The sequence below is a fragment of the Taudactylus pleione genome, unplaced genomic scaffold (genome assembly GCF_031769625.1).
Source record: "Taudactylus pleione unplaced genomic scaffold, aTauple2 ptg000116l, whole genome shotgun sequence".
NCBI classification, from domain to species: Eukaryota; Metazoa; Chordata; class Amphibia; order Anura; family Myobatrachidae; genus Taudactylus; species Taudactylus pleione.
The window spans coordinates 15,232,557-15,245,771 of record NW_028284518.1 but is presented as its reverse complement, the minus strand read 5'-3'; the positions used below and the strand labels follow the sequence as shown (position 1 = coordinate 15,245,771).

At 45.5% G+C, this 13,215-nt stretch overlaps 1 pseudogene; it reads right to left on the bottom strand.

Moving 5' to 3' along the window:
* Positions 1–8,280: 8,280 nt before the first annotated feature.
* LOC148524781 (zinc finger MYM-type protein 1-like) lies at positions 8,281–9,687 on the bottom strand (annotated as a pseudogene).
* Between the last annotated feature and the right edge of the window lie 3,528 nt (positions 9,688–13,215).

The following is a 13,215-nucleotide window of genomic DNA, read 5'->3' as shown; positions in this document are numbered from 1 at the left end:
CTAGATTATACATGTAGCACAGGATCTTCCTATTACATTACATTAATATCTTCCCTACCAGGTTATACATGTAGCACAGGATCTTCCTATAACATGACATTAATATCTTCCTATAACATGACATTAATATATTCCCTACCAGATTATACATGTAACATAGGATCTTCCTGTAACATGACATTAATGTCTTCCCTACCAGATTATACATGTAGCACAGAATCTTCCTATTACATGACACATGAAAGCTATTTCCTATGTATCCTATGATGAAAGGTATTTACTTTGGATAATGGAATTAGGCAAGTTTGGGCAAATTTCACATTGCCTTTACCGTGGCTGCAGTAATGCATCACCAGGTCCCATAACAAAATTTTCGTACCATCTAACAGTAGTGGGCCTGATTCAGGGTTGTGCACTATGCCGATGTTCACGCAATTGATTCCTAATGCGCATGCGCAAAATGCAGAGGAAAGTTTCACTGTGCGCACATGAGTTATATAGTTATGCATGGCATTAATAATGTATCCGTAATCACTAGGTCTTGAGCAGATCAAAGCAATCCATGGGCTTTCCTGGGGGCAGTCGAGCAGGTGGCCGAAAGTGCTCAAATAAAAAGACCAGTTCGTGGGTGTTATGGGAGTTTCAAGGGTGCGTCTGTAATCGTGGCTATGTTTCCAGTTGCAGAGTCTCAGAGGCCATTTTTAGAGAAAGAGCTGACCGGGAGTCTGCGCAAACCAGGATTTACTTGAGGAGTCGACGTGCGGCCGATGTTGCGTAGATGGTGGTGTTTTCTCAACCCCCGGATGATCTGCACACAACGCAGATATGGGAAGTTGGTGTAGCAACATTTGCTCAGTCCGTCGCACACTATTTCTGGTGCGGAGTCGGTTAACAGACATTACCATATATTCTCACATAAACTGCAAGCACGATCACAGCGGCAAATGCAATAGTGTACAAATCTGAACCAGGCCCTTTGTCCGCAGCTCATTTGCTGGGTGTCTGGATTATGGAATTTTGGGACCTTGGGGATTATTCAGACCCGTTCGCTATTATGCGAACGCTTGTAGCTGGCCGATAGTCGCTATCTGCGCATGCATACGCATCGCAATGCACATGCGTGAACCAATGCGAGAGATCAGAATGCGTTCGCTCACTGCGCATAAACTGCCCAGTAGAGTGAGTGACAGGAGAGGCCGTTTGTGGGTGGTGACAGGGGCTGACCACTGGAAATGGGGGAGTGGAGGTGTGAACGCAGGCGTGCCTGAGTGTCCCAACGCCATTTCAGAGGTGTGCCTAATTAAAAGGCAGCGTCATAGTGCACGTCACCTGGTGGGATTTCACTCTGGAGAGATCGCAGTGCCTGCGGCAGGGTATAGGCAACCTTAAGCGCTGCGTTCGCTGCCAATGGTACCCGATGTACCGATGCTAGCATACACTTCCTAGAGAGGACATGCGCTAGTGGGTGTCTTAAGACAGGCTGGTGGGCGTCTACATACACAAAGCTATCGCACGCCAAGACATAGTGGGTGTGCTTATGCCTTGCCGTGCGATCGCCTGCCATGCAGTGACTTAGCCAAATTTGCATACGCTGGGAGCGAGCATACGCATCTAGCGAGCAGGTCTAAATGAGCTCCCTTGTTTGGAAAAGAGATAGTAAGTGACTTTCTAAAAATCCCAATCAATGAGTGAACATTTAACCAGCTAACAATAATAACATTTACAAAGAAAAAAAAAGAACAGTCACAATGTAAAAAATTCCTGCCATTGAGCCCTGACATTTAATTACTGTAGGCCACACACTTATTAGCGGGTCGATGGTGGCCCAGTACACCGGCTCCGTCGTGCACATGCGCAAGACCCGGATAGCGACGGGCAAACCGTCGCTCCGGGTCTCGTACCAAAGGGGGCGTGCTGTCGATGTTGAGTGAGCGCTCTGTCAGAACGTCCGGCTTTGAATCAGGCCCAGATTCCTCTGCCTGCTGCCTCCCATGTGGTCTCTGCTACGGGTATGTGTGCAGAGGGAACAGTTGGAGAGTGAATAAAAGGAAGCTGATGCATGGCACAGGCAGCACCTACAATAAGGTGCCTAAGACACTTCAGTGACTCATTCAGGGTCTTTACTTTCACTGTGGCATGCCTACACTGTGCACTGGCCACTAACATGTAGGTGCAGCTGGCAGCTTCCTATATGTAATGCTGCCAGCTGCTGCTACTACTACCCATGTTGGTAATGGCATATTGCGTAGTGCTGGGGTATGATCCAACCTGAACTTTAGTGCTCCACGGGCCTAGTGCCTGATTAACAATATCCTGGTGGTCTAGTAGGGTAAAGACCGCTGGCCTTACTTGGCCTGCCAACCTTGGCTGGCATAGAAGGGTACAACCTGCACTGACATTTCTCCACAGGTGTCGGCATCGGTCCACTACTGGTGCCTTTGCCAGCTTGACTGATGCAGAGTTCACCTGGGCAACCATCCGCTGGCCCCATGGATTCACTGATCCTTCTTTTTCTTGAGTCTTCTGCCACTGACTCATCCTTGTCAGCAGCAATTCTTCTTTGCTGGGAGTCTTCTCCCTTTGATTATGGCACCTGGCTTATTTTATTCTATCCATCATCTTCTTTCTGGCATCTGACTTCTTTGCAGCATCACTTCTTGCTCTTAGGCCCTCATTCAGAGCCGTACGCTCTGAGCAGAGCGCACGCTCTGAATGAGGGCCGGGCTCCATGAAAATGGAGCGTCCTCCTGGACGCTCGTATAGCTGTGGGTCACCACCCACAGGCTATACGAGCGTGCATTTTGATGGCCGCGATGGTCGTGACCATCGCGACCATCGAAATTGCGAGCCGGAGCCTGCGGTTGAGGTTTTCAGCCGCAAGCTCCGGAGTGATTTTGGCTCTATCAGAGCCAAAATCACTCCCACTGACATCACTAGTGATGTCAGTGGGCCGGCTTTTGACGGGAGGCGTTCCCGTGGGAACGCCCCCGTCAGGGAGGCACGCCCCCGGAACGCCTACCAAAGGGGGCGTGCTGTCAATCAACATTGACAGCACGCCCCCTTTGATCGGACACAACGAGCGAAGGACTTTCCTTCGCTCGTCGCGTCTGGCGCATGCGCACGACGGAGCTCCCTCCGTCGTGCGCATGCTCAGTCCATAACATCAACCCACTTGCGAGCGGACAGCCGCTCGCGAGTGGGTCTGAATCAGGCCCTTAATCTTCATGATAACTTTTTCACTCCCCCTATGCTGAAATACTGGTTTTATTCTTTCCCCACTAGTACTAGTCAGAGCGAGGGGGTGGTGCTATGATGCAGTTAGCCATGTTTGGCTCTCTGTGGCCATCTCTGTTTGGCCCGCATATCACAAGTCATGATTGGCTCATGGGTGGTGCCAAAACCAAATACTGCTTCGTCTGTGTCTGAACTTACATTTTTTCAAACTCAAGTTTGCCATAGCCGAGGAAGACTATACACTTACTTGGCACAGCTTGGAAAATGGTGGCATCCTCCAAGTTTGGCTCAATGCTCCAAAGAAGATACTCTTCCTCCAGCCAACCCAGTGGTTATTCTCCTCAGACTCACTGAGTTTCTCTCAGGTCTCCATTGTCCCACACCTGTCCCCAGAGATTGACTGGGCCAAAGGGCAGGGTGCCATATACTCCCTCAGTTAGTATTCTTCTGCTTCAGTGAGGTCCACAGGCATGTACTGCAGATATATGACTGATGGCCAGACAACAGGCAGAAAATGCTCTGCAGTTGCTCCGATTGTATTTACAACATAATCAGAGTGGCTGGGCATTCTCTGCCTGTTACCCGTTTGACAGTCCCCATAGGCAAAATAGTCCAGGTGTGCATTGGACCACCCATTAAGAGGAGGGCGGTGATGATAGCAGGAATATTGCTCTTCATATTGAGCCACTGTGTCTCTGTTTTAGCATGGCCTACATGGGAGCTCTCCTCTGGGCCCCGCTGATCGAGAATTTTGCCACCTATCCTATGGAGGTGCAGGGGAGTAGACATTTAACTTAATTAAATGTAGATGCAGATGCTCATATCCCTCTCAGGAGCTGAATCTCTTGTGTTGCTCGAGAGCTTGTATACAGATATTTAATGTTGATTATGACTATCAATAGCACTACCTAGCTACTTTTGATTTGCTCTTTTTAGAATGATTTGTGTTACCTTTGTGATGGTCAGGGCATAGTAGAGATGAAAATATCCTCCATTATAAAAAATTCAACTATTCAACTAGTGGTTATTGAATGTCGAACACATGAAAGATTTTTCTTTAGCATGTAAATTACTGACAGTATTGTGTGAGTAGAATAGCAATTACCTGTGTGGACCAGGTGCCCCAGGAAGAAGAGATTGGTAAACATAAGGCAGCTGGGGAAAACAAGCAGTTGTCTTGGCCAAAACATTGTGACTGGGCATAAGCAGAGATCAAAGGCATCACCATATTATCTGTTTTGGACTAAAAATGTATATTTATACCACAGCTAGGGATTTCCAAAATCATATAAATATACCTAAAGTCTATGCATTGGTCTGGTGTGACTTGGAAATTCCTGGGATAAGTGGTTTTGTAGAAATAACGTAAATAACCTATTACACATTCCAGGGCAATCTTGCTTGAAGTCATTTTGGAGATTAAATTATGTAACTTAATGTGGGCATACAATTTTCTGTGTGGTTGCTACTCAGACAAATTTATGTTATTTTATTGAATTTACTTTAAAAGTTAAACAGGGTGTGCTTGCATGTAACCTGGGTCATTAACAAGCCAGCAGGGAGCTGGTCATGACATCACTATTGAGGTGTGGTGTAGTTGATAAACAGTGAGGGAGCATTTTGCTCTATGGTCAGACTTTTTGAATCAATCTAAGTGCACCTTTATTTTCCAGCTGTGTCCCCAGCCAGAATAGGCTGAGTGTTATAATCTGTAGATTTTTCCTTTTTTATTTGAATTGCAACACATGTATCATCTGTTTATATTGTATCCCATTTAATTCAACTATTTTTTGTAACTACGCATTGTACACCTTTTGCAAATGAAGTGTTTCTTTATTAGTCTATTTCATATATGCCCTAAAACCTTAGTATTTGAAGAAACTCATAGATCGCTTAGGCTACCCTGAAACTATTATTGATATTGCTACAAGTTTTGGGAGACACAATTATACTAAAAAGATTTGGGGACCTTCAGCCTTTCTCAGCAGGTGATGGCAGACAACTGGGTTCTAATACATACTTAGAGGGGTGCACTGTATAACAAGCAGAGTGATAAAATATTAACTGTGAGAATAATATTAAGCTCCACCCTTGCTATGTACAGTACATCAGGACATGGGGATCCAAGTGACTACAGTCCTGACGGTGCTGTTATAGTATGAGTCAGCAGAGGTGTCACTAGTGTTGGGGCAGTAACTCATGGTGTCACCCCCCCCCCATACAGAATCCTTAGTAATATCTTTTGTATTAATGTTACTCGTTAATCATAATCCCTTTATATCACTGAATGTAATTGCAATAGTATTTACAAACAATTAGAAAATATAAAATTATACAGTGTACCTTAAAATTACAATATCATACACACAGCCTAAATGTAATGACATTTACATAGTTTAATGTGCAAAAATAAAGAGAAACAAATACAAAAGCATTTATGCACTTACCGAACATCTTAACAAAACAAAATACAACATATAGTATTGAAGCATAGATCCAACAAAATAATCAGAACTTTCCTTTTCTGGCCTTCCAAGCAGCGAACTTGTTAATCACTTCATCAAAATCGCTCTGAATCAGGGCCGGCCCTCTGGTTTTGCAGAACAGCCTCCTTGGCCACTCGCATAGCAGTGGGTGACCACCCAGAGCTATAGCGAGCGGCCATGATGATGGTCGCGATGGTCAAGACCATCGCGACCATCGGGCTTACGATGAGACCCTTGTGGTAGGGTCTCGTTGCCACAAGCCCAAGAGTGCTTTCGGCTCAAACAGAGCCGAAAGCACTCCCAATGACATCACTTGTGATGTCAGTGGGGCTGGCCCCAGATGGGAACGCCTCCGTCTGGGCAGCCACACCCCCGGCCCGTCCACCAAAGGGGGTATGCTGTCACTCAACATCGACAGCACGCCCCCTTTGGTACGAGACACGGAGCGACGGTTTGCCCGTCGCTATCCGGGTCTCACGCATGCGCACGACGGAGCCGGCTCTGTCGTGCGCACTGGGCCACCATCGACCCGCTTGCAAGCGCATAGCGCTCGCGAGCGGGTCTGAATCAGGCCCTCAATGCCTTTCACCAACTCACTGTCAATTTATAATATTGCAAGATCGGAAAGCATTGACTGTCCCATAGTAGGTCACAAAAACTTCTTTATAAGTTTCAGCTTTGAAAAACTCCTTTCATATGTACGGTAGGCACAGATGCACAGATCATCAGAAATCATTTTAGGCTTAGTGAAAGTTTTGGGAGGGAATCTACATAGTCCCATTCAGCTATGAATTTCAAAATATTTAATATTGCACAATCTTTGTCTTCTTCCATATCAATCCTTGCTGCTTTCAGGTGCCTTCACAGCCTTGATATTTCTTCTAATAGTACACTTTCACATAGATCATCATAGAAAGTAGTCAATTTTGGAATGGACACCTTTAACTGTTCTTCAGTGGCAGATATGAGACTCTTCACTTGAACAGCTTCAAACATGACTGCTATTTCTTTGATGGCTCTTGATCAGATCTGGAGTTCAGAATGAGGGCAATCAATGCACTCAAGTATCGCCCTCTTATTTTCTTCTTGCAGAGTGAGTCCAGCATTGCTTGCTTGCTCCCCTGTTAACCTATTCTTGAACCTGGCTCTTCTCTCTAGTGCAATTCCATATCTGATATTAAAAGCACCTGTTCAATTGCAAGCTCCACTAGGTGACTGTGCTCCTCGTGCAGAAAAAGTCTAAGGGCTCTATTTACTACAATCCGCATTTCTAATGCAGATTGTAGTGTTATATTATCGACTGAATTCGCATTGCAAATTCAGGCAATATCACAGGGATTTACTACAAATCCCTTGCAGGGACAGAGCTTGTGAAAAGCTCTGTCCCTGCGAATCCCCTCCGCACACTAGCCATGGTATTTTCGCAAAAAATACTGTGACAAAGTGCCCGCACATGCGCCGACCGACCGTCGCTGCTACCCCCCTGGAGCTAAGCCCCGCCCCTGTTGTTAAGCCCTACCCCCCACGATCACAGACCCCCCCGCGACCCCCCCTCCCTTAATAGCACTTACCTGCAGTCATCGGTGTTCCGGTGATGTCTTCCATGCCTCCAGTCAGCTGATGTCCCATACTGCACTGGGACCAGATCACCTGATGACCGGGCCGCAGTGCACCATGGGAGACTAGCTGACTGGAGGGAGAACATCACCAGAGCCCCGACCACCGGTCCCTGGAGTCAGGTAAGTAAATTTTTTTTTTTACTTTTTTTTTTGCAGTGATCAGCTTGCGGTCTGTTTAGACCACATAGCTGATCACTGGGACCTGATCCGGTCTCTGTTCTGCCTTTTAGAGGAGAGTAGGAGCCCGGTAACCGGGGGAGACCCTGGATAATGCCACCTCCGGGTGGCGTTATCACAGGGCTTTCCCCGGTATTTTTTTACAATTTATTTTTAGTAACTTTGGTCGGATCACATTTCCCATTACAATTATGGGAAATGCGATCTGCTTACTAAAAATAAGTGATACTTAGGGGTTGGAGTAGAATTTTCCGAATTCTACTCCAATTGCCCTGTAATAACTATAGGTGATACTAAAATAATGTGAAAAGGGTGTGAAAATACCCTTTTTCAATTTATTTTAGTAAAAATAATGTTAATAAATAGAGCCCAGAGTGCCTCTAGCTTTGTCACCACCTTGTCAAGAGTTAAGCCCTCAATCTGTAGATACTACTGTGTAAGATAAACTTCCTGAAGTACATTACACCAGAAGTACAGGTAGCACAGTAAAGTAAAATCATAGACAGCAGGTAAAAGACCTTGTGCTGCTCCTCTCATGTTCAAATTTTCATGTGGATCACAAAGGGCTTCAATTGCCACCTTAAACTCATTGAACTTTTCTTTAACTGGCATTACTGCAGCGTGATGAGCACTCCAGCGTGTTGTGGATAACCTTTTCACTGACACTCCAGTATGGTCAATGAACACATCCCATCGATGAGTGAAAGCAGCAAAGAAACAATGTCTTGTCTCAAGTTCCAAAAAATGTCCCACACAATGCATGTTCAGCAAAAGAGTGCTGACAGCACAGATCCATTATAAATAGCTTTCCTGTACTTTCTCTTAAGAATAGCTTGTACACTTCCATGGATTCCAGCCATAGTGCCAGCATTATCCTAACTGTGTGCACGGCACATCATTATGTCCAGTCCATCCCTTTAAGAATGTCTCCTTTAAAGGGAAAAATCCTAGAAATACTTCTTTCACTTCAACTTTCATATTGTTGATTTTGACATATCTGATACTTTGGACATCCGATCAGTATATGATATGTCAGGTGTGCTGTAGAACATGATCCCAAAGTACTTTGCAGACTATTTATGTGCATTACAAGCTTCTCCTTCACATGACTTGCCAGGACACTTATAAACTCTTTCTGAGTTTTTGGTGCAAGATAAGAGACTGATACTTTAAGTTTATATGTTCTCCTCTTTAATATCATTAGGTTCTCTTTCAGCACTGGATCATATTTTGAAACCATCTCAACTATGTCAAGAAAGCTCCCTTAACTCAATGAAGTTTCATCTTCCTTGTGGCCACGGAATGCCAGATTCTGCTTGGCAAGAAACAGTGTGATATCAAGCAATCTGTGCTAGATGTCCCCCCACTTCTCCATTTCCATCAAAGAAATAGGCATCCATGGTTTTGTGCAGACTAAGTCTGCTGCCAATGTTTTCCACTTTTCAAGGTAACGTCTCATGGTTATGTATTTTCGGGCTTAGTTTCTACCACAGTTAAAAACAAGTCACAAACTTGGATATCATATTTGTAGCACTATCAGTAAACAGTCATCAGCAAAAACAATATAAATTGTTGCTGGCATATGAGCAACCCATCCATGACCGCAGAATTTTCTTCCCAATTGGCATCATCTGATAAAACCACTCTTTTGGCAGCTGTCGCACATCACCCTTTGCTTTTGCATCTGAACCTTGCCTTGACACAGCACTAAAAGTCCCATCTCTGTTCTGGAAATAAGCACTTCCCCTTTTGATGATTTCAATCCAGAAATTATCTAGAACTGGTATCTCCCAGAAAGAAACATCATGTAAAATTTGCAAATCTTTTTTCCTAACGTCACTCATCTTATTTCCGTATCATGGCTAGAGTCACTTTCAGCACTCTCTTCTGCGCCTGCATTTTCCACTCCTTGTTCTTCTGCTTCAAATTCTGCAATGTCCACTCCTTGTTCTTCTGCAGAATGCATGCTAGCATCAGAAGATTCAACTTTATCAATTGGAGACTGACACTGACTAGCTGTGTATTTTGAAAAATGCCTGGCCATCATCTGGTCTTTTGAAATATTGAAGCACGGATCCTGCTAGCTTTTTGAAGGATGTATTTTTTGCCTCTTTTGTTTTCCTTTGCTGGCATCCACTTGGCCTCTTTGATTTATGCACTCCGTGTAGCATGATCGAATATCCTTGCACAATAAATAAAAAAGACAAAACAGCAATATTTGAAAAAGAAAACAATAAGGCAATTTAAATATGTAAATCTAGTGTAATTAGGCAGAGGAAGGCATATCTCGGGCCGTGTGATTCAGCTGCTACCCCTAGTTAATTACAGGTGCAGGACGCTGCATGGGAAACTTAATTTAAATATTTAAATACACTCTCTCTTCCCAAATTTGAGTCAATGAGAAAAGGGGTGTGTTTTACCCTTAATAAATCAAAATTCTAATCAAGTCAGGATTCAAAACCGTAGAAAATATATACTTGAAACACAAAAAACAGTAATTGAAATGAGTGTAAGTATGTTAATAGAGAATAGACACACAGAGCAATACTATATTTATAATAGGCCACTATAAATATACTTCTTTAGTGTAGAGTGTAGAGACAGTGACCAGCCCTCCCTGGACTCTTTCGTTTAGCTCACTTCCCATCCCCTGCTCTAACTCACAGTAACAGTAGAATCATATTATCAATCAAAATTTCATTACAAGTAGAGAAATATGTCTAAGATGTATTATGCATTGATAATAAAGAATATAAGCTCTCTACTTCTCTTACCTGCAGCCAGGGCAGGTTCTAGACCATACTATGGAGCTCCGGGTGAAAGTTTCCTTTGGCGCCCCTACCATGCCCCACCAAAAATTAACATATCAGGAAAATGCTTTCAACATATCACTTAATATGTGTATTACATATTTCATATCACAAAAATAAACTCCACATTACCATGGAGTATAAATAATAGGGTTCTTGGCACATGTTTGGCCAAAGATGTATGCCCACCTACCACATCAAGTTGAAGGGTTCCTAGCATCCCTAATACTAACACATTATATAAATTTATCTAGGTCTTACCTATAATAGTGCCCATTCCAATTTGTAGAGTGCAATGTAAAGACACATACTAATGGAAAACACCTTAAAGCAGGAAGGAGGGGTGCGAGCCAAGCAAAAGTAGTCTCAACCAGTGTATAATATAAATGAACCCCAGATTATTATAGATAGAAGGCCCCATTTATTAACGAAGCATATTTAGTGCTCATTCTTTAGATGGCAAGATCAATGCGGTCCCCATTAATGGCAATGGGGACCAAGCGCTGCCTTTCCAGCTTCAGCGAAACCTTCAAGACACTGCCGGGTCCCCGTGTCATGCACATGCACAGACGGACCATTAATTAAGTTAATTAGTGGCCATCTATTCACATTACTTAATTATCATTTTCATGTGGAATGATAAGCAGTGGTATAACTAGGGGGGGTCGAGCGGGGCACATGCCCTGGGCGCTGTCGGACCCGGCAGCGGCGTGCACTCATAGTTGCAGAGGGCACCATTTTTCATCTTGATCTGGGCCTCAAATTCCCTACTTACACCACTGATGACAAGAAAGTCGATTTCCATTGAATTTCAAATAAATAAACAATGTATAAAGATGTGATTATTATTAACATGTTAATTGCTGCTTTCACTTTTAGTAATAACACATTCATCTCTTTAGCGACACATTGACATATTTGTACAAAATATAATAATGTATTAAAAAATGTTTATTTTATAAAACATAGACCTAATGCTTGCGTCATTTGGTTAGGCACAGAATCAGAATGGTAGAACAAGCCAATGGTTAGGGTCACCAGCAGAGGTGCAAAGTGGGAACACAAGCTGAAATTGGTTAACAATGATTGATGCAGGTTGGGGTCGGTACACAGAGTTTCAATTAGAATGCTTATGAACCATAATTCTGGAACACACTCAGGGCCTGATTCAGCAGTGATTGGCCGATTGTTACTTTCTGCGCATGCATCGCAGTGCCCGTGTTCAAAGACTCCACTGCGATTGGCACTGTTATCACAGTGACTACACAAACCCATCTCAGAGTGATTGACAGGAAGTACCATTTGGGGGTGGTGACGGGGGGTGATCGGCAAAACGCAGGCATGTCAGTGCATTTGACCGCCATTGTAGGTGTGTGTGTAAATTAGCAACTTCGATGCCATACACATCTTGGGCTTGCACTGCATGCGATGAGGTTAGCAATTCCTGAGTAAGGTCAGACCTTGTGCAAGTGTGCGTGAGGTTGCGATTGTAGTCAATGTCATCACAGTCTTGCTAAGTGTTACGGATGTGTGTAAGGTAAGCAGGGCTGCCATCAGAAAGTTTGGGGCCCGGTACTAACAAAATAGGCAGGGCCCCCCCCCCCGGGTATAGGTCAGAGTTGAGCGGAGCTGTGGATAATGTGGGTGGAGCTTGTCAAGGGGTGTTGCATCAAGTGGTGGGTAAACCAGGGAAGGCTACGCATGGTGGAGGGGGCAGGGAAGACTGGACAAGGGGGCACTGGGCTGTGAAGGGTGGACTGGAGTGGCAAAGGGCAGGGAAGGCTGGTTGGACTAGGGGGGCAAAGGACAGTAGGGGAGGCGCAGAGAAGACAGGAAGGCTGGCTGAACATGGGGGGGTTGCAGGGAAGGCTGGCTGGACTGGGGCAGGTAACACAGGCTGGCTAGGCTAGGAGGGGGGCACAGGGAAGACTGGCTGGATGGGGGGAGGGGCAAGGCAGGCTGGCTGGACTGGGGGGCATAGGGAAGGCTGACTGGACTGGGGGAGGAGCAGGGAAGGCAGGCTGACTGGACTTAGCAGGCAGGCTGAAGTGGGGGGGCGGTGCAGGCAAGGCTGGCTGTACTGGGGGGGCTGGAGAAAGGCTGGTTGTATGGGGGGTACAGTGCAGGGAAAACTAGCTGGTCAAGAGAGGGGAGGACACAGGGCAGGGGTCAGCATACCTGCTTTTTTCATTCTTTTGTCCTGAGAGAGAGAGGGCCCGGCTGGCAGCTGCAAGGAGTGCACCAGGCGGCAGGCAGAGAGAACAAAAGAGCATAATTGCTGTGGCATTCAGCTATGGACTGTCACTGGAGCCAGCCACGAGTATCAGCGGCGCTGAAGCATTTGATCTATGGAGCCGGCCGCGAGCCAATCACAGCTCACGGAACGGCATCCGCCGCTCCTGATTGGCTGATGAGGAGCTGCTGCTCCTGATTGGCTCACGGAACGGCAGCCAATCAGGAGCGGCCGTTCCCGATTGGCTGATCAGGAGTTGCTGCTCTTGATTGGCTGCCGCGGCTGGCTCCAGTCCATAGATCAAATGCCACAGCGGCGCTGCCGCTGATGCCCTTTCTCCCTGCCTGACACCCGGTGCATTTCTTGCCATTGTCAGCCAGGCCCCCTCTCTCTCCGGGCCCGGTACTAGAGTACCGGCAGTCCCCCCCTGATGGCGGCCCTGAAGGTAAGGTGTGCATCCTTATATTAGGCCGCTTATGGCATAGCAATCACAGACATTCGCATATATTCGCAGTGAGACTGCGTGCGTAATCGCTACTGCAATCGCAGTTGCGATCTGTACTGAATCAGGCCCTCAGTCAAGAGGAAAAATACTTTGGCACCAATATTATGCATGGAGTAAGTTAATACAGGCAGGACAAACAAACTTGGCACCA